Below are 25,196 nucleotides of genomic sequence, written 5' to 3'. Positions count from 1 at the left end.
GTGGAAGACCTGTGCTTTGCCAGCTTCTCTCGGAAACACCATGGGTGCAGCCAGCTTTGATGGGGGGGGTGGGGGAATGCGCCTCCCTCTACTTAGGGGTTGGGGAGGGGAAGGCCTGGAGGTGATGGAAGTGTCCATCTGGTCTTCTTGTTTTTATGACCTGATGACAGCTTGGGGCGCTTCCTGAGTGACGTGTGGGGATCAGACCTTTCACACCCAGGATCAGGGCCCAGGATCCGGCAAGAGATGGTTTCCAATTCCTGAGCATGCATTTAGTCCACAAAAAGGGAAATGCAGTGATGGGCATGAATTGATGCCTCTGAACTGTGGTGCTGGAGAAGACTCTTGAGAGTCCCTTGGACTGCAAGGAGATCCAACCAGTCCATCCTAAAGGAGATCAACCCTGAATATTCATTGGAATGAGTGATGCTGAAGCTGAAGCTCCAATACTTTGGCCACCTGACGTGAAGAGCCAACTCACTGGAAAAGACCCTGATGCTGGGAAAGATTGAGGGCAGCAGGAGAAGGGGCGGACAGAGGACGAGATGGTTGGATGGCATCACCGACTCAGTGGACATGAGTTTGAGCCAACTCCAGGAGACGGTGAAAGACAGGGACGCCTGGCAGGCTGCAGTCCAGGGAGTGGCAAAGAATCGGACGTGACTGAGTGACTGAACAATCACGACAATATCAATCCAGTTTAGTAGCTGATTTAGTGAAGCCCTTAACTAAAAGGAGTGAAGAGCGTGAAGAGGACAGCCTCCGCTAGTGTGGGACCACCCTGTGGCTGGCACGTGGAAGGCCTGCCGACGATTGCAGGAGGGTGGTGCTAACCCCCCTCTATCGCGCGCCCTGTGGGACGCGCCGTTACCAGTCTCTTGACAGGTGAGGAAACGGAGGCGCAGGCAGGGTGAGTGACTGTCTCTCCCAAGGTTGAATGACTGAACGGCGGCAGGGCTGAGGTTTGTGCCCAGATCTGACTGACTCCAGGGCACATATGGTTCCTTTTCACCTCCCTCCTCTCCTTCATGCCTCTTTCTTACTTTCTTCACTTTCCTTTCGGTTGAATATTACCAAGTTGCCATGGATAAAGCTGTCCGATTTCCATTACCACCGCCGTCACTGGGAAGTCCCTCCCTACTCCCCGTTGGCCTCGCCAGCCTGGCATTGGCAGACCTGCGGGAAGTTGGTCCATCTGATAAGCGAAAGGTGATATCTCCATGCAGTTCTATCATGAATGAGGCTGAGCATCTCTTCATGTGTTTATGAACCGTTTGAATGTCCTCTTTTGGTGACTATCATGCTGCCTATTTTTAATATTAGTTTGTTGGTCTTTTTTCTTATTGATTTCTGGGAACTTTTTATATATTAAGGATATAATCAGTAATAGGAAACTGTGTTAGTTTGCTAGAGCTTCCGCAATAAGAGGATATACATTGGGTGGGTTCAACAGCAAAGAAGTGTTTGCCCCGAGTTCTGGAGGCCAGAAGTCCACGAGCAAGGCGTCTGCTGCCCTTGGCTTCTCCTGGCACCTCCCCCCAGCTTGCAGGTGGCTGCCTTCTCCTGCGTCCTCGCGGGGTCTTTCCTCCGTGCGTGCGCAGCCCTGGTGCCTCTTGTGCACCTGCATTTCCTCTTCCCTTAAGGACCCCAGTTATGTTGGAATAGGGCTCACCGTCAAGGCTCTATTTTTAACTTAATTACCTCTTTAAATATGCCCAGTCACATTTTAAGATACTGGGGATCAACATAAAATATTGTGTGCATGCTCAATCTTGCCTGACTCTTTGCGAATTAATGGACTATAGCCTGTCAGGTTCCTCTGTCCATGGGATTTTCCAGAAAAGAATATTGGAGTGGGTTGCCATTTCATCCTCCAGGGAATCTTTCCAGCCCAGGAACTGAACCCATGTCTCTTGTGTCTCCTACATTGGCAGGTGAATCCTTTACCACTGAGCCACCTGGGAAGCCCTTCAGCATAAAATGTTAAGGGGGCACAATTCAGTCCCTAACAGAGTCCTACATATTTTTTAAAGCCTTGCATGCATGCTAAGTCGCTTCAGTTGTGTCCAACTCTTTGCGACCCCATGGACGGTAGCCCACAAGGCTCATCTGTCCATGGGATTCTCCAGGCAAGAATACTGGAGTGGGTTGCTATGCCTTCCTCCAGGGGATCTTCCTGACCCAGGGATCGATTTGAAAGCCTTCTTTGTGTATTTTTTCTATTATCCTAAAGCCTCCTCAAATCCCTGAATTTGAATATCTACAGTCAGGTCTTATCTAGGAAACCGAGCTTTGCCTTTGCCGAGGTCCCCTAATCTCTCTCCTGAGATGGTGTGGTCCCGGGGGAGGGGTGTGGCAGACCCTGGGGTCACTTTGACCTGGCCTGAAGTTCTGACACTTTATAGGGCAGCAGGGTGACCTTGGGCCAGTCACTCTCTCTGAGTTTCAGTCTTCTATAAATGAAGCTAATAACTGTGAGCTGGCAGGGTGGCTCTGAGGATAAAATGAGACGATGTCTATAAAACGTCTGGCCCATATCAGGGCTCAGTATGCTGTAACTGCTGTCGTTTTCTGTATGAATAGCGGCTCATTTAGCCCGCCTCTGGGATGCGCAGGCATCAGAGGAGGGGCCGCAGAGGTGACCGTGTCTGCGTCTGTTGCTCTCAGGGGCTCCTGGTCTGGGAGGGGGTGGCCGGAGAGGCTGGGCCAGGCCCCACGGTCCTCCAAAGTGCACGCAGGGAAGGGAGGCATTCACAGGTGCACAAGTGCACGTCTGAGTCGTGAAAGTGGACGAGAATTTCTGCAAGTGGTGGGGGGTGAGGTGGAGAGGACTTTGCCAGGGGAAGGCTTGTTATGCCCGGCGCAGGGGCGGGAAGTGCAGACCGCCTTCACTGACAGCGTCTCCTTCCATCCAGGGGAATCTGGAAGGGGTGGAGTGGCTGGAGGTGGGCAGCGGCCTGGAGCATCTGTTGGGGAAACAGAGCTCCTTCACCTGAAATAAGCAAACCGCAGACGTGTTTGACGGCATGTGGCCGGGAGGACGTCAGCGCTGCTGAACGAGCAGCCCCACGAGCAGGCAGGGGGAGACCAGGCTCCACACCCGTGGCCACGGGGCCAGTCACGGGCAGCCCGGCTGAGACTGAGCTTGCAGAAAGTGGGGGGCGCAGCCTGGCACAGACCACTGAGGACCGGAGTGGGTGGGTCCTAAGCAGAGTAAAGGCTGACCAGAGATAGCACCAGATGACGAGGACTGGCCAGAGGGCCTCTGTTGGCTCCAGGGCTCAGCAAGAGCTCCCGCACCTGGCACTCGAGCTCATCTAATTCTTGCTTCAAGCCCACACAGTGCGCATTATTGCCCCCATTGTACTGGAGAGGAAACGGGGCTCAAAAAGGCAGAGGAGATTCCCTGGGGTGAATTAGAGACCAGGTGGTGTGAAGAGCTGACTCACTGGAGAAGACCCTGGTGCTGAAAAAGGTTGAAGGCAGGAGGAGAAGGGGATGACAGAGGATGAGATGGCTGGATGGCATCACTGACTCTATGGACATGGGTTTGAGGAAGCTCCGGAGTTGGTGAAGCCTGGCGTGCTGCAGTCCATGGGGTCGCAGAGAGTCGGACACGACTGAGTGGCTGAACTGAACTGAACTGAGGAGCCAGGCTTAGAACCCGGGGCGCTACATGCCGCTCCGTGCACCCTCGTGCTGTACAGAAACATCTCAGATGGGGACCATCCCAGTGAAACCAGTTTCCACGTCAGGGGTCGTGGCACCCTGTCACCCCAACCGTTGGCCTGGCCGAATCCCCTCTCGGGACGCCAGCGTGGGGTTATGCTGTGCCGTCTTGGATTCTTAAAGGAAGAGGACACCTGCCTTTCCGCCTAGTGCTGGAACCTCATTGTTCACTTTACCTTCTTGATCTGATGGAGGTGAGCATATACTGAGCTTCACCTTTGAGCCCCATCCTTACTGGCACCGAGGAGAGGAGGGGTCCCCCAGGGGATACACTCAGCTCCCCGTAGCAAGAGGGGCTGGGTGGCCGGCGCACTGTCTCACCGTGGGGCCCCAAGTGCCACTCAACTCTTTTGTCTGATTGTGGGTCCCAGAGACAGGTCTCCTGCCATTGCCCCTCACTTTCTCTGTTCCAGTTCAGTGAAACGCCTGCATCTTATCTCTTGGAGGGACATCTGCTCTCCTTCTAAAGATCACGCTCATCGCTGGTTGGAAGAGACCAGCGAGATCAGCTTTCTGGTCCAAAATGTCTCCCGGGGGCCGGAGGAGACCTTGAGAGGTCAGCGGATCCACCTGCCGCTTTTGGGGTGGGGGCTGGGTGAGGGAGAGGTGAGCCCTCTGAACTCCACCCAGGGTCTCCACCGCTGCCAGAGGCCCCCCACCCCTCTGCCCGCCGCGGAAGAGCATCTGGCCGTTAACTTATATATAATAACCCTTAAACACTGCCATTAAGTCCCCTCTCATTCTTTTAAACTACCCAGGAAGGGAATTCAGGGTGATATATGGAGGCTTTTATGGCTGGTGCTGGGCAGCTTAAGGACTTAGCGGCATGCTGAACACACACGTTGTTGCATAAATAAGAATCGCTGTGATATCAAAGCATCACTCAGCTCAATGTCCGGGCTTCCTGTGGCCCTGAATCCCCTCTCTGCATCCGGAGTCTTTGCCACTCGCCAGGGGCATTGAGGACAGATACTGGCTCAGAGCTGGGGCCCTGGATCCCTGTGATGTCACCGCAGCTGGGCGCTCCAGGAGATGCGGTCACTCTATGCCCCACCCCCTCCTTCTTTCTTTAACGCAGTCTTTTCTCCAGCTATCCTTGCATGAGGTGCAGAGGATGGCAGTGCGTGGGTGCGCGCGTGCTGAGTCGCTCAGTCGTGTCCGACTCTGTGCGACCCCGTGGACTGTAGGCCGCCAGGCTTCTCTGTCCATGGGATTCTCCAGGCAAGGATGCTGGAGCGGGTTGCCGTGCCCTCCTCCAGCGGATCTCCCCGACCCAGGGATCGAGGCTGGCCGAGGAAAGGCAGTCGCATTTGGGAATTAACCTACCGCACGCTGGGCTCTCTACAGGTTTCTCTCACCAGACCTCCGACTGTCCAGTGTTGTAAAGGTTCTCCCAGTTTCAGCTGAAGAAACCAGTAACAGGCCCAGTGTCACCCAGCCCGTAAGTGACAAAGTTGGGCTTGAACCCTGCCTCTGTGCCTTTTGTGGAGGTCATCTGCAAGAAACTCGGGCTCTGGGGCAGGGGCTGGGGGTGGCTCCGGGGGGACTAGGGGCTCTCTGTTAGTGTCAGTCACTCATTTAGTCACCCCAGCTCTTTGAGACCCATCAACTGCAGCCCGCCAGGCTCCTCTGTCCACGGGATTCTCCAGGCAAGAATACTGGAGCGGATAGCCATTCCCTTCTCCAGAGGACTTTCCCAATCCCGGGATCAAACCCGAGCCTCCTGCGTTGCAGGCAGATTCTTTACCAGCTGAGCCCCCAGAGGGGTGGGGAGGAGCCCTGAGGGGGCTGTAGACGCAGCAGTGAGAGCCCAGGGGAGCAGGGCTCCTGAGCTGCTCTTCCGGTTTGCAGGCAGTGCTCGTCCGGGCGGTGCATTCTGCTGCTGCTGCTAAGTCGCTTCAGTCGTGTCCGACTCTGTGCAACCCATAGACGGCAGCCCATCAGGCTCCTCTCCCCACAGAATTTTCCAGGCAAGAACACTGGAGTGGGGTGCCATCTCCTTCTCCAGGCGGTGCGTTCACGAAGGAGCAAATGGGTCGTGTTACTGTTCAATGAGCAAGGTTGCCGAGGGGGAGTTGCTGTGTCCTCAGCAGCCCTCCCTGCCTTCCTGTAGCGGGGGTCTCAGGACTCAGGCAGGGCCTTGAGGGCCCCAGCAGAGCTACCCCGCAGCCTCGAGCAGCACTGCGGGATGGGCAGGGCTCACAGAAAGGCAAGTTCCCAGACACACACTGAGCTCGCCTGGCCCAGTGTTAGGTCCCGGGGCCGGGAAGGGCAGAGAGCCCTACAGTCAGGTCGCCGTGCTTGGAGAATCCCGCTTTTGCCCTGCAGCAGCTGAGTACAAAGCCCAGAAAAGGCCTCCTCCTCCTCCTTTTCCGCTGACCCTCCTCCTCCTCTCTGCAATGCTGGTTGAGATGCCAGCCATTACGGGAGGAGGGGGTGGCCCCTTGCTCTTTCCATTTTACAAAGGCAGCCCAAGCGGTCAGGAGCTCATTCCATTTTGTGTTGGGACCTCAGGGAAATCATACATTTCCTCTACTACGTCCCCCGGCCCGAGGGCAGCATCTCAGGTTTCACTTGTGGCTGGAGCCCCTGCTTCCTGTTCGCAGGGCAGCGAGTTCTTCCTGGCAGTTAGCTATGCCTGAGTGACTGGAAGGTGAGCTTATGGCCGGGAGTACATGCTGCTTGTTGGGTAGGGCGAGCGGGCTTTCCAGTGACAGAGTCCTGGGCATGGGGGAGAGGACTGGAAGTGGGGTTCCTGGTACTAGAGAGTTTGGGGTCCGTGGGTGGGTGCTTGGTGCTGGAGATAAGCTGCCAGTCTGGTGGGGGAGGCAGACAAGTTTGGAAATGTGTGGACCATAAGCCAGGCGTGGGCAGGCTCTCTGTGAGTGAGGGCTGGAGGATGCCTTATTCTGCAGGAGATGGGACCACGAGGTGTTTGATGGAACAGCGTGCCAGTAAGGCATCAAGGTGATGGTTAAGGGCTCAGGCCGGCGGGCCAGCTAGCTCTGTGTTGAAACCCGAGTTCTGTTCTAACCCGCGGCACACAGTAGGCACCTGAGCTTGGTAGCGCTGATGCTGGAAAAGGCAGGAAAATCATTCTAGTTAGAAGGCACGGGCACGGGCACACCCGGACCTAGATGCTGCATTGGTGGGATCCCACGGTGATTAAAGGGTGCAGTGGCTGGGGACGGGGGAAGGCGGGGCGAGGAAAGGGGACTGTGGACCGGACCTCTCGCTGTGGAGTGGGGTCTTACTGTGGTTGGCGAAGGATTATTTTTGAGTAGGGATTCTAGGAGAAGACTGGTCCATGGCTTCTGAATCCTTGTTGGCTGGCTACGAAAGACCCATTTGGGATGATACATAAAAATACAGAATCCAGAGTCTCACTGCTGAAGAGTCTGATTCAATAAGTAGGTAAAACCTCATATGTATCGAACGCCTTTTACTTGCTGGGTTTTATTCTATGTGCTTTTCTTTTACAAACCTCATATAATCATTACAGCAATCCTTTTGAAGTAGGCACTGTTATTATCCCCATTTTGCAGGTGGAGAAAGTGAGGGTTTAGTAACTTGTTCAAGGCGGCACAGGAACCATCGCCAGGACCAGGACTTGAGCCCAGCCTGCCTGACGCCAGGGCCCATGCTTTCAGCCACACTGCTCTCCTGTCTCGGGTGCAGCCGGGGGAAATCTTATTTTATCGGGCACCACCCACCCTCCGTGGCTCTAACAGGCTGCAGACTTGGGCATGTGTGTGTGGGTCGCTCAGTCGTGTCTGACTCTTTGTGGCCCCATGGACTGCAGCCCACCAGGCTCTTCTGCCCATGGAATTTTCCAGGCAAGAATGCTGGAGTGGAGTGCCAGTCCCTACTCCAGGGGGATCCCAAGGATCAAACTCAAGTCTCTGGCATCTCTTGCATGGACAAGCGGTACTTTACCACTAGCGCTACCTGGGAAGCCCCACAGATTGGGGACCCACTGGCATTAACTATGAGTGTCCTTGCATTCAGAGATGGGGAAGGACAGAGGTGGCTCCATCAGGGAGGGCTTCCTGGAGGAGGTGGGCTTGAGGGTGTTAGGCTGGGGTGGAGGCGGAGAATTAGGGAGGAGGGCATTTTGGGTAGACGCAGAGCTTGAGCAAAAGCAAGGGGAGGACAGAGATGCAGGCCAATAAGAAAGAAGCCCCTGGGGAGGTGAGGCTAGATGCATAGAGTGAACTTGAATTTGAAAATCCAGAGAGATTTCTGTCCACATATAGCATGAGGAGGAGTCAGTGGGTTCTAGACTCTCAAGACCCCTTCTTTTCCAAAACCTCCCAGGCTCAGTGAGAATCTGACCAGTGCAAAACAGGAACACCCATTACTTCTTCTTAACCTCTTCACTAAAGACCCATCAGTAGAGTTATCGGCCCCCCCCCCCCCCCTGCCTTGAGTCCAGCGGCTGTGGGACAGGGCGGGGGGAGCCAAGGCATCTACAGCAACTGGAGGGGATGCGCTCTCCTCTCTGCCCTGGACCAAGAAGCACCTGGTGGCCCGTGAACCCCCAGCAAGGATGAAAATAGTAATGCAGACTGGAACAGCCATGCCAAGGACGCGGCCTAGCGGGGTGGCTGGGACCCAGTCTTCAGAGACTGGAAGTTCTCGTTCCGGCTCGACCACTCAGCAGCCATGCGACATGCTCCAGCGACTTTCCCCCTCTGAGCCTCAGCTTTCTCTGCTGCAAAATGGGAATTCGTAACCTGCTGGGGTTAAATGATGAGCAGTGCTTATCATAAACCAAAGCTGTTACTATGACGTCTTGTTGCAGACTCTCTGGGTCACCCACCGAAGGATCCTCCTTACTCATTTCCTTTCTAACAAGAGCTTTCCCTGCATTAGGATGTTTTCCAGTGAGTCAGCTCTTTGCATCAGGTGGCCAAAGTATTGGAGCTTCAGCTTCAGCATCAGTCCTCCCAATGAATATTCAGGGCTGATTTCCTTGAGGAGGGACTGGCTGTTTGGGCTGCCATGAAATGCCACAGACTGGGTAACTTTAACAACAGATGTTTATTTTCTCACAGTCTGGAGGCTTGAAGATCAGAGTGCGTGTGGTCAGTTTCTGCTGAGGACCCTCTTCCTGGCCGGTAGACAGCACCTTCTCGCTGTACGCTCACATGCTCTCTCCTCAGTGTATGTTTGTGGATGGAGAAAGAGAAAGAAAGCTTCTTTTCTTTGTCTGCTAATCCCATTGGTTTAGGACCCAATGACCTAATTTAACCTTACTTCCTTAATTACCTGCTAAAACCCCTGTCTCCAAATACAGCCACGCTGGATGTTAGGGCTTTAATGTATGAATTCGGGGGGACACAGTTCAGTCCATAGTCCTACTGTGCCCACAAGAACATTCAGACTCATGGACGGGGCTGGCTGGCCCAAAGTCACACAGCTCGCAAGGGGACAGAGCTCAGGTTTGAACGTAAAGCTGTCTGAATTCCAAGGTGTGTGTTGTCTGCACCAGACAAGAGCTTTTGAGGTGAGAGTGTGCGTGTGTGCGTCTTGGTCCATGAGTCATTCCACTCTGAGATTCACTGGATTTGTCTATCTTCCTTATTTTAAAATCAGCTTCAGTGGAGGTATCATTTACCTACCCAAACAGTCACCAACTTGAACCCTCCAGTGAGAACAATTCTGACAACTGTGTGCCGTTTTGTAAACACCACCACAATCATAGAATAAATCCATCACACCGCCCACCACCGTCCCTTCATTCTCAGCCTTAGGCCCAGGCAATCACTGATCCATGATTTGGCCTTTTCCAGAATTTCATAGAAACAGGACCATAGTTTGTGTCTCCTGGGTCTGGCGTCCTTCACCCAGCGTTATGCTTTTGCGGTTTATTCACGTGGTTCCGTGTATCAACAGCGCCTTCCTTTTTATTGCTGAGTAGCACTTTATTATAAGGATCCACCAGCTCTGGGTTTATCTGAATATAAGAATAATGCCTTCCACCCATGGATGCTGCAGGAAGCTCAGCCCCGCTGGTCCCGGACGTCCCTCTCCACTGAGTTCCTGTGGGGAATACACAGCGCAGGCAGAGATGCCGGGGGCCATGGGGTTTGAGCTGTTCTCCACCAGCACGGCTGAGGCTCTAAGTCTAGGACACTCCAGGGAAGGGATCCCACGCTCCCCCCGTCCCCAGTCCTCGTAGCCGGTGTGGTGTCTGAGCATCTTCACAGCTGGGCAGTTCTCCTTTTATCTGGTCCCAAGCCTTCCTGCTTCATTACCATGCTTCTTGCTGCTGCTGAAATGGAAGCTTTGAAGTGAGAGGGGTGTTTGGTTCTGAAGGCAGGAGGAGCAGAAGTGATAAGAAGACCCAGGAGTCCCTCCCCGCCTTCCTGGTTGTACAAAAAGCAGTTTCACAGCGTACAGATGCTGCTGGGACCAGCTCATCCCGCTCGCCCAGGGTCTGCTCACATCAGAGTGCGCGCCCGCCTCTCGCCTGCCAGCGCCTGCATTTCTTTGCTGAAGGGCTTTCTCTGCCCACGGGGCCTGTTTTGCCCACGCCAGCCCTGTCTGCATCTCCCCTTGGGCACAGTCACGCTGAGTCACGGTCATGTGGGTCTGTTCACACCCGCTCCACAGAGTTCTCGCAGGGGCCTGAGCCCCGGTCACCCCCCCGTGGTGAACGACCTGATAACACCCTTGGTCTGGCTTCTTCAGGGTCCTGGCTGTGGTCCCTGGGATTGCTCCCCTCCCCACCCCAGCCCCCAAATGAATCTCACGCACGCAAATCCTTAGCCCGGTTCTGCTTCTGGGGACCACGTATTGAGCACCTTGGGGCTGTGAGGCTCTGGGCTAGATTCTCTTTGCTCCATCCTTATCACCAGGGTCCCCTGACGTAGGACCCGGGCCACCACCACCACCATCATCATCATTACTTTGCAGGTAACATGACTGAGACCCCGAGAGGGTGACTGACTTGACCCGCGTCAAGTAGCCAACCCGGGCCTCCACCTCCTGGCCCTCACCTCACCCCTGCCCTTCAGCCTCTGTGTGTGTTTGAGAGCCGCTCTCTGTCGTGGGGGCCCACAGACCAGGATGCTGTCCCAGCTCTGCCGCAGATGTGCTGTGTGACTTTAGGCGAGTCACTTGCCCGTTCTGGGCTCTATTTCTCCGCTAGGGTCAGGAGGGCCAGAATGGCTTGATGCAAACCAGCCCTTCTAGCCCTGACGCTCGGTAAAATCTAAGGTGATTTTTGGACAAAAGATGCCCACCCGTTTCACCCACTGGGAGTCAGTGTGTAGAGCCAACCCTGACAGATGGTGAAGAGGGAAAGAGGAGGAGTTGGAAGGGTTCCGGGAAGTGGGGTGTGGGGTCACATGCAGCCCTGGAGGGACAGTGGGGCTGGGGGACTGGGAGGGCAGGGCAGACTTCCCAGGGCAAGGGCAGGAGGGTCAGCCTGGACTTCTCTCTCCTGGCTGGAAGCGTCTGGGGAGAGCCTGGGGCAGGGTCCCTTGGTTTGGTCCCTTGTGTGGGGTCCTCTGAGCAGAGGCTGCTCCGCATCCTGTTTCCTGGAGGGCCCACTCTCCAGGGGTCACTTCCTCCCCTAAGGCTCAGAGCAGCGCAGAGGGGAGAGTGCAGTGAATCACGCCCGTGCCTGCGAGTCACACCCTCATTAAACGGTGGCGCTAACATGGATTCTCCAGCCCTCTTGGAGGAGAGGCGCAGGGCCCCTGGTGGCGGCCAGGGCTCGGGCCCCTGCTCCTGGTACCAGATCATGCCCCCTGGACCAGAGTGCTCCAGGGTGCTGGCTCTCTGGCAACCCCCGATCACTGTCCCCCACCCCGCCCCACTCCCCGCCTTGCGGAGGAGGGAAGATGTGATAACTGGCCAGGATTTCTGAACCTGGAGAAAGAAGCTCAGAGACGTCAAAGGCCTTAGCTATGGGCACATATGAGCTTGGTTAGAGACCAGGCTTCCTGCTCCCTGGGCTGCGGGCTGTGTCCCGAGGGTGGGGACAAGAAGGATGTGAAGGCAGTGTCATAGATGGGAGCCGCTTTAAACAGCAGAGAGCTCTGCAACCCGGAGCTTTGTAACAACCTAGAAGGTGTCATGGGGTGAAGGCTGGGAAGGAGTTTCAAGAGGGTAGGGATGTTGTACACTTATGGCTGATTCACGTTGCCTTATGGCAGCAACCAGCACAACATCGTAAAGCAATTATCCTTGAATTAAAAAAAAAGGGGTGGGGGAGGGCTCTTCATTTGGACACATAGAAGCCAGAGGGGATTGGGCTTATCCTTAGCTGACAAGTACCAGAGCTGTGAACAGCCACACAGCCAAGGCTTCCGTTTTTAGACACCTAGAGACCTCCTGAAAGAGGAGAGTGAAAAAGTTGGCTTAAAGCTCAACATTCAGAAAACTAAGATCATGGCATCCAGTCCCATCACTTCATGGCAAATAGATGGGGAAACAGTGTCAGACTTTATTTTTTGGGGCTCCAAAATCACTACAGATGGTGACTGCAGCCATGAAATTAAAAGATGCTTACTCCTTGGAAGGATAGTTATGACCAACCTAGATAGCATATTCAAAGGCAGAGACATTACTTTGCTGACTAAGCTCCGTCTAGTCAGGGCTATGGTTTTTCCAGTATTCATGTATGGATGTGAGAGTTGGACTGTGAAGAAAGCTGAGCGCTGAAGAATTGATGCTTTTGAACTGTGGTGTTGGAGAAGACTCTTGAGAGTCCCTTGGACTGCAAGGAGATCCAACCAGTCCATCCTGAAGATCAGCCCTGGGATTTCTTTGGAAGGAATGATGCTAAAGCTGAAGCTCCAGTACTTTGGCCACCTGATGTGAGGAGCTGACTCACTGGAAAAGACCCTGATGCTGGGAGGGATTGGGGGCAGGAGGAGAAGGGGACGACAGAGGATGAGATGGTTGGATGGCATCACCGACTCAATAGACTTGAGTTTGAGTGAACTCCGGGAGTTGGTGATGGGCAGGGAGGCCTGGCGCGCTGCGATTCATGGGGTCGCAAAGAGTTGGACACGACTGAGCGACTGAACTGAGAGACCTCGTAGCAAAAGTAAGGGAAGGGCATGGGCTCTAGAGCCGAACAGACCTGAATCCCAGCCTAACTTTGTCCGGGGTCTGGATGGGTGATCTTGAAAGTGACTGGCGAACCTCTCCAAGCCTTACAGGCTGCATCTAGAAAATGGAGGGGCAATGCCCACTCCTCAGACCTGTGGTTGAAACTGAGGGATACCGGGTAAGTAGGGTACCTCACGGTACCTGGTGGATGCTCCCAGGGATGAGTTTCTCAAGGGGAAATCCTTCATCCCATTGAGAGGTATAGAGCCTCTGATGTACACAGGCCCATCTTCTTCCCCTCCTGCCACATAACTGCACGAGCTTGGGAGGGCTTGCCTCCTATTCCCGCGTGAGATGGGACGAGCCCCTGAGTCCCAGCAGAGGACTTGGAACGCGTGGCAGTCCCCCAGAGAAACAATTTCTGATCCTGGGCAGCCACAATACAGATAAAGCTTTGGCAGCTACCCCCAGTGTGCTTGGAGCAGGGCGCGGCAGCCCTCTCCAGTATTCTTGCCTGGGGAATCCCATGGACAGAGGAGCCTGGCGGGGCTACAGTCCGTGGGGTGGGACACGACTATCATTTTTGTGTTCCCAGTGTGCAGGGGGCTTTGGGGGCTGCCCTGAGGCTCCGGTGACCACCAGCCGTGACGGAAATGCAGCTACAGCATTAGCCACGGAGATAGCAAGGCCACGCCCACGGCGCACTGAGCTCCTGTCGGATGTGGACACGTGAAGTCCACTGCATCCTCTAATTCTCCTAGACTCCTTTGAGGTTGGCAGGCATTTTTCTTCCTCCCTTTCAGAGATGAGGCAGCAGAGCGGCTCGATGGCTTGTTGAAGTGTGTTAGCCTCCCAGGCTGTGTTTTTTCACCACGACTTTCTTCTCTGCGCCCACTGACACTGCTTCTCTGGGAAGATGTATTGCTTGACCCAAGCAGCTGACTTGTAAGTGAACTTTCAGGACCGACCCTTCCATGGACTAAGGAGGCCATGGACTCTGGAGGCCTGGAGGATCGAAAGCCAGCAGAAATCCAATCAGCGCATACTTTCTCGAGGGTCCAAGCCATAGGGCGGGAGGGCCAGAGCTCAGGATGTTGCTTCTGCCCAGAAAAGTGCTTGCAGATCTCCGAGCACGTGCCCAGAGACGGTGGGCAAGAAAGCTGTGTGTATGCGTGTGTCTCGGATAGGGTTTTCGCCCCAGCTGGTTACTGCCTTGAGCCATCGCCTCATCTCAAACTCACTGATGGGGTCTGCTCTGTTAGGGGCTTCCCAGGTGGTGCTCGTGGTAAAGAACCCACCTGCCAGTGCAGGAGGTGTAACAGATGTGGGTTCGATCTCCGGGTTGGGAAGATTCCCTGGAGGAGGGCAACCCACTCCAGTGTTCTTGCCTGGAGAATCCCATGGACAGAGGAGCCTGGAGGGCTACAGTCATGGGGTCTCAGAGTCGAATGAGCGACTTAGCACGCACGCACGCACGCACTTTTTTCATCTGCTTGAATTTGCGCAATGCCTGACATATGATTGAAAATCTTAGCCCTCTCTCTTCGTCACTGAAGCTGAGAATTCCCTCCATTCGGAGCAAGGACCCTGTGCGTGGAAGGGCACCTGGTTCTTGGTCAGGGGAGGGTGGCACCTGTGCTTTTCAAAGGGGCATCTAAAACGCCTGTTGCTGTCAAAGGATGTCCCACAGCAAACCAAGCTTCTTGGGTGGTGGAGAAGACATTAGCAGTCTGAGTTTGAACCTCCTGGGGGTTGGACGGAGAGGCTCTGAGGTCAGTGAGTTGCCTAGAGAGGCAGGGCGTGGGTCCGGGAGCCTCCCCCCAGGGCTGCGGGCCGGGGGGCCGTGAAGGTTCCACGCTGGGATGTCTGTCTTCTGTCTCGGCAGCTCTCCTTGGTCGCTGCTTTCGTGATCACGGAGATGTCAATCAGCTGTGACAGACACAACCCTGAAGTGTGAGGCTGTTGGGAACGAGAAGAAGGGGAAGCAGACGGGGAGAGAGGAGACACGGAGACGGGAAGGAGAGGGTCAGCAGGGCGCTTCCTGGATGTCTGGTGTGCCAGCCGTCCGTCCATTTCTTGCTGACCTGCCGTAGGTCAAAGACGCTGCAGTCAGGCCAAGCCTGACTTATGCCCAAGCCGCCTTATCACTCCCTTAATGACTCTCTGTGAGCAAGCTGTATTTCCGCCTCTTTATAGGCAAGGAAGTGGAACCTTATGGGGTGTCTTGGCCACCAAAGGAGAACTCGGGTTTCCGCCCCACGTCTGACTTCATGGGTTCAAATCCCCGCCCCACCGCTTACTAGCATGTGGTATCAGGCAAGCTGGGTAACCTGGTGTTGCCTTCACATCTCATCTGTGAAATGGGGACGAGACTACACACTCACGGGGGGCGGTGTGAGCACTGAATGGGTTAATGTGTGTGAAGCCCACGGAAGCGTGCCAGGCGCATATTAAGTTCCGTGCAAGCATTAGCGGTTATTCGGTCATTGCCATTCCGTGTGTGTAGCCCATCCAGCGCCGCTTGGAGTGTCCTTTTCCTCTCTCCTCCCTCGTTCCCCCTTTCTGACAGCTCCCTCTCCCTTTTAAAGTTGAGCCCTGGTGTCAGCTCCTCCAGCCAGCCAGAGATGCGGGCAGCTCCCCGCCTCCCAGACCTGTCTGTGGTACTCAGGCCCCTTAGAGCAGGCGGAGCAGTGCGGGCGATGGGGGCCGAGACGTGGAGCCCCCCGCCCCCCGCCCTTCTCTCTGAGCATCTGAGGGCATAAGTTAGATAACCGTGACACCTGTTTTAAATTAGCCTTCAGAAGCCTCCGACAGCTGAGAAATTATTTAACAGGGAAAGAATTGAGTACATGAATAAATATTAATATTAAATCACTGCTTCTCTAGATTTAAAGGGAAGGAAGAGAGACTCGCCAAGAAATGGAGACAGCAAGTCTCTAATAGATGCTCCCGAGTGTGGTTTGGAGAAGTGAGATGCGGGAGTCGGGAGCAGCAGGCCGTTGGGCCCCTCTTCCTGGCTGAGCAAGGGGGGGCTCCACCCGTCGGGGGGCGGGCAGGGGGCAGGGACTGAGGGCAACTCAATAGTAGCTCCTTTGAACTCCAGCCTCCCCTGGCCAAGATCCTGAAGGGGCCAAGCAGCAGCCAGAGGGCAGCCAAGCGTCTCATCACCCCTTGGGGCGTGGCTGGGTGGTGGAGGTCACACTGTGATTCATGTGTCTGGCACGATTGCTTCTGGGAACCCATTCCTCCTTGTGAAAATATTAAAATATCTCCTTTACGACCACACTGTATAAAAGCAAATCCAAGTCAGGCTGGACTCAAGATTGTACGTTCGTCACTGTTACATCCCCCGCCCCACGGTTGTAGAGGGAATCCATGTGAGAACAGCTTCCGCGTCCCGGGCACCGAGCCTGCTGGTGCAGATGGAGGAATCGGCTTGCTCTGCCGGGGGTGCGGGGGGTGCTGCTTGACCTGGGGACGCCGGGGCTGCTGAGGAGCTGCCGTCCTGGGGTGAGGGTCCCCCAGGGAAGGCGTGTGAATCTCAGGGCTGTGCGAATTTGCGAGCTGGGACCTCATCTTTCAGGCCAGATCAAATACCATATTAAGGAACAATAATAAATTAATCGCAGGAAGAGCGGTGACAGCAGCGAGTGGCTCGCCCGGCTCCAGCTGCCCTGCGTTCTGGGTGCCCTCGATCTGCCCGCGGCGCCGCAGGCTCTCCCTCCTCCTGGAGCCCTCTTCCCCAGCACCCCCTTGCCTCACTCCCTGTCCTCTTGGAGGGCCACTGCTGCGAGGTCCTTCCCCCCAGTAGGGCCCTTCCTGACCTTTCTATCGAAACAGCCCCTCCCACCTTTTCACTCTTATCTCCTTACCCTGCTGGGTTCTCTCCACGGCTTAGCACTAATATCACGTTATGTGATGAATGGAGAGATATGATACAATATGTGTGCGCTCAGTTGCTCCGTCGTGTCTGACTCCCTGTAACCCCGTGGACTGTAGCCCACCAGGCTCCTCTGCCCATGAAATTCTCCAGGCGGGAGTACTGGAGTGGGGTGCCATTTCCTTCTCCAGGGGATCTTCCCGACCCAGGGATTGAACCCGGGCCTCCTGCAGGGCAGGCAGCGGCTCTGCTCTCTGAGCTATAGGGCAGCCCCACGATGGAATATGCACCGTATATAATATACGTTGTCTATACGTGCATGGCTGTGGTCCTCTAGACCAGGGGTCCCCAGCCTCTGGGCTCTGATGCCTAGTGATCTGAGGTGGTGCTGACGTAATAACAGAAATAAAATGCACAATGAAGGTAATGCGCTTGAATGCACTTAATCATCCCAAAACCATTCCCCCCCATGCCCCCACCCTCCATGGAAAACTTGTCTTCCACGAAACCAGCCCCTGGTGCCCGCAGTTGGGGACCATGCCTCCACGAGGGTGAGGTCTGCGTCTACTCACCCCTGTGTCCTTAGCGTGGAGGACAGTGCCTGGCGTCCAGCCTGTGCTCACGAAGTATCTGTTGCATGGACAAGCCAGTGAGTGGATGGGACATTTCCGGCACACGGAAGGTACAGCCGTCGTGGTACCTGGCGCCCTGGCCTCAGTCCTTACCACTCTGCACCAGAAGGTATCACCTCGCCAGGACTGCGAGGTCTGAAAAGACGGACACGCGTGCCCCAGAGTCACACAGCTGGTGGGTCAACAGCGGCCCTCGATAGAACAAGATGTGGAAAGGCCCCAGGTGTGAACCGAGGAGGGGTCTGGAAGGTGCAGGCAGGAAGGGGGTGAGGCACAGGGCTGGCTTCGTTTCCCTTTCCTGGTCAAGTCCAGTACTCGGCTCCTGTGTGCTCTAGAGCCTTCCAGGCTGTCCTGTGGGAGGTGGCCGGGAGTCGGGGGCCTTGATGGACACACCTGCCCCCCTACAACCTGCGTGGATGTCCCGCCCTCCTGGCCTCAGTCTCCTGACCTGGGATTCGGGGGCTCAGGGTTCCCCTCTGTCGAAGCTCCTCACAAGGGAAGGGGAAATACCTTCCTCATCTCTCCCTCCTCCTCCCAATCCCTGGGCCTGGGGCTGGTGGACCTCCCCTCATCAGCCAAGCATGTTCTGCACCATCCAGCACCTCCTGGCATTTCTGAAGCCCCATCCTACATATGACGGAGAGCGTGCTGCTCCAGTGAACACCAAACAGAGGCCCAGTTCCTTGTCTGAGTGTGGCGGCGACGTTGATGTGACGGGGCTTTTAATTAGAGGCCTGAGGGCACTCCCCGAAAGGCTGTTTTGGCCCAGGATGTTCCGTCTGGAGCAGCCCAGACTCTGTGTGTGGTGATGACAAGGACCTTTGGGTCATGCTTCGTATCAGATGGATGAGGTGGGAATCTCTCAGAAGGCAGGGGCAGCCAGTGACCCAGCCTCCATCCCCAGCTCCTGAGGTCCCACCACGGCCTGGAAAGGCGCCCTCCACCCAGATGGGATAGAATGTCAGCTTGTTCTCTCTTGAATTTGTCCTCCAGGTATGTGCAGGGGTTGGCAGGGTGGCAGGGGAGGCCTTCAGAAGTCACTGACCACCCCCACCTCACCCAGGGGCACGTCTGGGCCAGCATTGTGGTTGGGCCCCCTGGACTGGGTGCTTGGGCCCAGGCCACTTCCAGGCCAGTGTGAAGGCCTCTGGTAAGCATATCACAAGCCCAGCGCTGTTATGAAGCCAGTCAGAGCCGGGTGATGGCTCCCATTCATTTGGCGTCGGGTGAGCTCACTTATAAGCAAGGAAAGGGGATTCCGAGAAGGTGAGAAACTCGCCCAAACTCTCCCAGCTAGAAAGTTCCAGAACTGGACTGAGATGCAGACCTGTGGACATCTGCCCTACACCAGCAGCCCGTTTGATATCCTGTACATCAGATCTGAACCCTTTCCCGATGGGGACAAAGCCTTGAGGTCTGGCAGGACACTCTTCTTTCCCGCAGAAAACAGAAGGCTCAGCACGATCTCCAGAAGGAATCTCTCGAGGGTAACTTGATGCTGCTTTTCCTGAAGCTGTGGCCTAGGTCCCACCTGCCTGTTGAAGGCCATCACAGAACCCCAGCCCCTTCCCTCAGAGCAGGTCGGCTGGAACTAGGTAACTAGGTAACTCATGCGGACTGAAGCTCATGAGGTAAAAGGCTGTGTCTGTCGGTTATCACTGCTGCAGGAGAGGATGGATGCACGGACGGATGGATGAGAATGAGACTCATACCCGAGTTCCATTCTCTCACCCCCCACCCGCCCAGTCGTGCCCTTGGTCACTGCCAGGGTGGGTCAAGCAGCACAAATGGGCGGGGCTGGGGCCCCTGTGACAAGTCGGGTGGGGGCCTTTGCAGCGGGCGGAACCGCCTGTGACTCCACCTCTGCATCCTCGCGCTCGGCCTGTGCTCGGGCCCCTGCGCCCTCGTCTCTTGTTCCCCTGATGAGGACGCAGTGCCCGTGATGGACCCGCCATCCCTGCCCTCATCCTGCAGACACGATGCCACCCTTCCTCGACCGCTGCAAACAGGAGGCCCAAGCACTACAGGAATCCACCCCCTCCATCCCCAGCCAGGCTGCCCTCTCTGCCTTAATATCTTTTTTCCTAATAGAATGACCTGAACCCTAGGCTGAAAGCAGCCTCAGAGGCCTCTCTGGGTAATTGCCCTGGCTGAGGCACGCTCTCACCTTACGCTCGGGGTCGGAACCTGCTAGCTGGTCTGAGGATGCTGCTGGGGTGGGGGATGGAGAGCTGGGCCAGGAGCCACATGGCCCGGCTCTAGCACACTCTTCCTCTCGGAGATTACACTCCCCATTGATAATAAAAGAAAAGGGCTTCATTCCGTGAACTTTGAGGTGCCATCCATCACTGCAATTTGGGAATTCTCCCTTCCCCACTGAGAAAACCCTGTGAGAACAGGCCACATCTGTGAATTGGTAAATTTCACGTCAAGTTATACCTCCATATAGCTGGCAAAAAATGAATGCGCTTGACTGAGATATCTGTCAGTCAAAAGAATATGCTATGGGCAATGAGAATCTTGTGCATATGGTACCCATGGGTGGGAGATCAGAGATCAGCCTGGAAAAGCAGCACAAGCCCGATCATGCAGGGCCCTGGGCAGCGTTCAGATCTCACAAGCTATGAAATAACTATCACTGTGGAATAACCAATCTCAAACTTAGTGGCTTAAAACAATCATTTACCCTCAAAACCATGGCCCTGTGGTTGGCTGAAGGTAGGCTGACCTGGGTTGGGCTCGGTGGGGCAGTTCCCTTTGAGCTGTGGGTCCGGCTGGCCTTGGCTCTGGGTTGCAGGCTGAGTTCAACTCTGTCTCGCACGGGTTCACTGCTGGTCCCCGCTGAGGCAGCCGCAGCTCCAGAGGAAACTCTTCTCTGCATGCAGAGTGCAACGCAGAAACCCAAGGGGCAAGTGCCGCTGGACAAGCCCCTCTCAAGCTTCTGCTGTTATCTGTCACCCCACTGGCCAAAACCAGTCACATGACCGTGACCTGGCGGGGTGGGGTGGGGAGGTAGGTTCTGCTCACCGGGAAAGGGAGAAAGGGTGGGTGTTTGCTGAACCGCAGTCCAAGTGATCACAGGCTACTTTGGTGCAACGGTTAAGAGTCAGGCCTACTTCGGTTCACCTTCTGTTACTCACCAACCACGTGACTTTGGGCAAGGAAATTTCCCTCTCTGTGTCTTAGGTTTGTCATCTGAAAAGCAGGTACCAACAGACACAGCCTGTTCAGTTGCGTTAGGTCGGGCTTGCATGGGACGAGCACCATGGGATCAGTCTGTTTCCAAGGCGCTGAGGGCCACTCCAGTTTCCTCTTTGCCATCACCCCCGATTCCCCGCCCTCATCTTCCCCTCCTCTGGACCGAGCCACCCCCCTCCCCCTTCCTGGGGCTGCTACTCTCTTCAAATATTTGGAAACATCCCTGAAGTCCCCAGCCTTTGGTCATGGTTCAGCCAGGCTACACAGATTTAGTTTCTTTAATCTTTCCTTGTAAATTAATCCCTCTGAACCTTTAATCATTTTCCTCAAACAAGATTCAAATGAGACTCGTCTCTGGGCTCCTATCATACCCAGGTGGCAGTCTAGTGGCAGGCTGACATCACGACAGGGTTCTGGTCCTTTGGGGAGGGCACGGCAGGCTGCCTCCGAGACAAGGAGATTGGGTGCCGGGAACTTGACCCTAGACCAGAAGCCAGCCCAAGTTGCTGTTGCCCTGCCCACAGGAGGAAGGGCCGTCTACCTGAGTGGTCTTGCAGGGGGAGGCGGTTGAACACACGCAAGCTCCCTCTCCCAGCCTGTTTGCGGCAACTGGTCACCCCTTTACCCCTGACGTGGATGTGCGTCCTGCCTCGTTCGCAATGTGGGTGATCCTCCATCTTAAATTCTTAGAGACTATAGCCCCTCCCTTTGTAGAATTCCAAAGCCTGGTGTGGTCCCGGATCTCTGGCTCACCCTTGCAGAAAAAAGCGAGGCATCTCCGCAGACGGGAAAACAGGTGGGGTGGACAGACCCGTCTGTGGGCCGCACCCGTGACCCCGGACACGCAGAATGCAGGGACGCTCCCGCCCACCCTCTGTCAACCTCGGGGACACAGGTTTAGGGCTGGCTGCTCATTTCTACACACCTTCTAGGAAACACTCCCCCCAGCTGAGCTCTGAAGCGGTTTCTGAATATTAAAAAGTCAATGATCAGGAGAAACACCAAGACCAAGCATGCTCCAGGGCCGAGGTCCTCCGGGCAGCGGGATCTACGTGGATTTGTAGTTCCTCATGGCATTTCTCAGGCGTTTAACTCACCGGTGGTGTCACCCACTGACAGCTGAAGTATTTCTCCCTGGACGCTGGGCAGAGCCGAACTGCATCCCTCCTTCCTCACTGTGAGGATGTGCAACCTGGTGGCTAAAGAGAGATTTTGGAGCGAGACTTCTTGGGTCGGGATCCCGGCTCCACCGCTTACTAGCTACACGGCCTGGGGCAAGCCGCTCTGTACCTCTGTTTCCCCCTCCGAAAAATGGGTATAATAGTAACACCCATCTCATAGAGCTCGCTATAAGAATGAGCGCATCACAGTGCCCGCTAGCGCCTCTGAGAGTATCAGGCACAGGACAAGGGCTCGGCACACACTTCCCGCAGTTACAGTTGCCGCTGCTCCTGCTAGGTGAGCCATTTCTCGCCTCTGAGCCTCAGTTTCTCCGGCTGGAAGACAGGCGTGTGGCTACGTGTCTGTGTGTCTCCCGAGGGTTGTTGTGAGAATCAGGCGAAATAAAGTGGGTGAAAGCGCGGTTTGCAAAACAGCGAAGCGTTACCTGTTTGGAAAGATGGTTAGAGAGATGGCAGGGTAAATGTACTGGCAATGAGGTGAGTGATGAGCTGTGATATTTAAATGAGAGTTTCGGAGCTCCCCGGAAGCCTCGTATTCCCCGTCCCCAAACACTTGCTGTATTGGAGCATCTCGAAGCTCTCTGTGCTCCACCTGGGAGACCGATTTGCTGGAAATTGGCTTGGGGAAGGCAGAGCTATCAGGGGCAGGGCATGAACGGAGTGGGGCTTGCAAGTCTTCCCTCAGCAGACAGTTGCCAGAGGACTGGGAAACGGATTGCAGGGCCTCAGTCTCTCTCTGGCTTTCTCTCTCTGTATCATTCCCACCCCACCTTAGAACTCCTGGGGAACAAGACGGATGCCATCTGTCTCAAAGCCGAGTACTTGGAAGTCATCCTCCACCTCTCTGCTCCCTCTCTGAGGCCTTGTAAAGGTCCCTCCCCTCTGTCACTTGGAGCTGCCCCCTGCTGCCCCCTCCTTAGGTGTGGAGCCCAACATCTCTCCCCCTGAATGTCTTCAGCAGCATCCTAGCCAGGCCCATTTCTTCCTTCTTGTCTTCTCAGAATCTGCTCTCAGGGTAGCAACTACTAGGGTCTTAAAAAAATATTAACCCAGGGGACTCCCTGGCAGTTCGGTAGTTCAGACTCCGCACTGTCAATGCAGGGAGCGTGGGTTCGATTGCTGGGTGGGGAACTAAGATCCCACTTGCTGCACAGTGCGTCCAAAAGATAAAAAATATCCCTCGTGACTCAGACGGTAAAGAATCTGCCTGCAATACAGGAGCCCTGGGTTTGATCCCTGGGTTGAGAAGATCCCCTGGAGGAGGGCATGGCAACCCACTCCAGTATTCTTGCCTAGAGAATTCCCTGGGCAGAGGAGCCTGGCGGGCTACAGTCCATGGGGTCAAAGAGTCGGACACGACTGAGCGACTAACACTCACTACTTTCATATATATATTAATCTAATCCTTCCTCAAATCTCTTGGTAGCTTTCTTTTGCTTACAGAAAAAAGTCAACATCCTCTGAAGTAGCTCCTGTTATTATTCTCTTTTAAAAATTGAAGTGTAGTTGATTTATAATAGTGTATTAGTCTCAGGTATCAAATATTTTTTATAGATTATGCACTATTATTCCATTCTACAGATGAAGATATTGAGGCTCAGTCCAAGTGAGTACCTCTGGCCCTAGGTTCCCCAGCTCGGAAGTGTCAGGATTGGGATCATGACCCCAGCAGCCTGGCTTACCCACCTCTCCAGCCTCCTCTTGGGCCACTGGTCTTCTCTCTGTCCCTCTGATTGAGCGGGTTCCATATAATCTCAGGGTCTTTGCATATGCCCTTTCCACCACCTAGAATGCTCTTCCCTCCTCTTCCTGCCTTCCAGCCTCCACCTAAGGTCGTCTGGGCCACTCCTGCCCCTCCTCCAGACCTCTGCAGGCCTCCTCAGCTGAGTCTAGGGTCTGCACACTCCCAGCCTCCTCCCTTTCTTCACTGAGTGGATCCTAATTGCAACCATCTTCTCTCTAATGACTATTTGCTGAATGGCTGTCTCTCCCAAAACAGCAACATCAAGATGGCAAGGGTCGTGTCTCAGCAAGAGGTGTTATAACAAAATACCACAGACACCCATTTCTCACAGTTCTGGAGGCTTGACGTTCAAGACCAAGGTGCCAACAGGTTTGATGCCCAGCGAGGCCCCTCTTCCTGGCTCTCATTCAGTCACTTTCTCGCTGCATGCCCACACGGCAGTGAGAGAGAGAGAGGGAGAGAGAGAGGGAGAGCTGGTCTTTTTCTTCTTAGGAGGGCACTGACCCCATCTGGGAGGCCCCACCCTCACGTGTGTGTGCTGAGTCGCTTCAGTCGTGTCCGACTCTTTGTGACCCCATGGACTGTAGCCCACCAGGCTCCTCTGTCTGTGGGATTTTCCAGGCAAGAGTACTGGAGTGGGTTGCCATTCCCTTCTCCAGCGGATCTTCCTGACCCAGGGATTGAACCCAGGTCTCCCGCGGCTCCTGCATTGCAGGCGAATTCTTTAGGGCTCAGCCCCCAGGGAAGCCACCCACCCTCACAACCTCATCTAACCTAATGACTTTCCAGAGACCTACCTCCAAATATGATACGTTAGGGGGTTGGAGCTTCAGCATATGGATTTGAGGGTTCGCCAGCACTTAATTCACAGTAGGGGATGCACGTCTTGCTCTGCTCTGGATCAGGGATGCCGAGCACAGTTCTTGGCACTAAGCAGGCAATCAGAACACCTGAGGGAGGAAGCAAGGAATGGAGGAAGGTGGGGAAGGAGGCAGGGAGGGAGGGAATGCGGGAAGAATGAGGAACTCTCGTGCTCCTTGGAAGTTGAATCTGGAGGTCCCACCTGGATCTGAGGGGAACCCACTCCAGCACTCTTGCCTGGAAACTCCCATGGGCGGAGGAGCCTGGTGGGCTGCCGTCCATGGGGTCGCTAACAGTCGGACACGACTGAGCGACTTCACTTTCCCTTTTCACTTTCATGCATTGGAGAAGGGAATGGCAACCCACTCCAGTGTTCTTGCCTGGAAAATCCCAGGGCCGGGGGAGCCTGGTGAGCTGGCATCTATGGGGTTGCACAGAGTCGGACACGACTGAAGTGACTTCGCAGCAGCAGCAGCAGCAGCAGCAGCTACAAACCCAGTCATGTCTCGAAAAGTTTCTGTGACACCAGAAAGAACTGGATGAATCACCATTTAGTAAAGACTACTTTTTATTAAGAGTGACCTAAGCGTTGGCAAAGTTGTGACTGGCTACGATACTTTCAACTTTTCTCCAAACGTAAAAATAAATTTAAAAGAAAGAGCAAGCAAAAGTCATGTTGAACTGCTCTGATCTCCCAAGCAAGAAATATCCCCTTGGGATTAGATCCCTGCTATGAAATATTGCCCCATGATTAGATCTCAAGCCATGAAATATACCCATGAATTTAGATCCCCACCTTGGAAATGCAGTTTGCTGATTAGATCGCCCCCATGAAATATGGTCTTTGGGTTAGCGCATGCCAGTAAAATATGGCCTTTGATTAGATCACTGCGGAGAAGGCT

At 54.8% G+C, this 25,196-nt stretch overlaps 1 protein-coding gene across 1 annotated transcript in view; it reads left to right on the top strand.

Annotated features, from left to right (window-relative positions):
- IGSF21 (immunoglobin superfamily member 21) overlaps nt 1–25,196 on the top strand; it is a 273,463-nt gene that overhangs the window by 55,926 nt on the left and 192,341 nt on the right. The gene's annotated exons all lie outside the window — the stretch shown is intronic.

Source organism: Ovis canadensis, chromosome 2 (assembly GCF_042477335.2).
Source record: "Ovis canadensis isolate MfBH-ARS-UI-01 breed Bighorn chromosome 2, ARS-UI_OviCan_v2, whole genome shotgun sequence".
Taxonomy (NCBI): Eukaryota; Metazoa; Chordata; class Mammalia; order Artiodactyla; family Bovidae; genus Ovis; species Ovis canadensis.
Note: the sequence above shows the minus strand (reverse complement) of the source record. Positions and strands in the feature narration are given on the sequence as shown.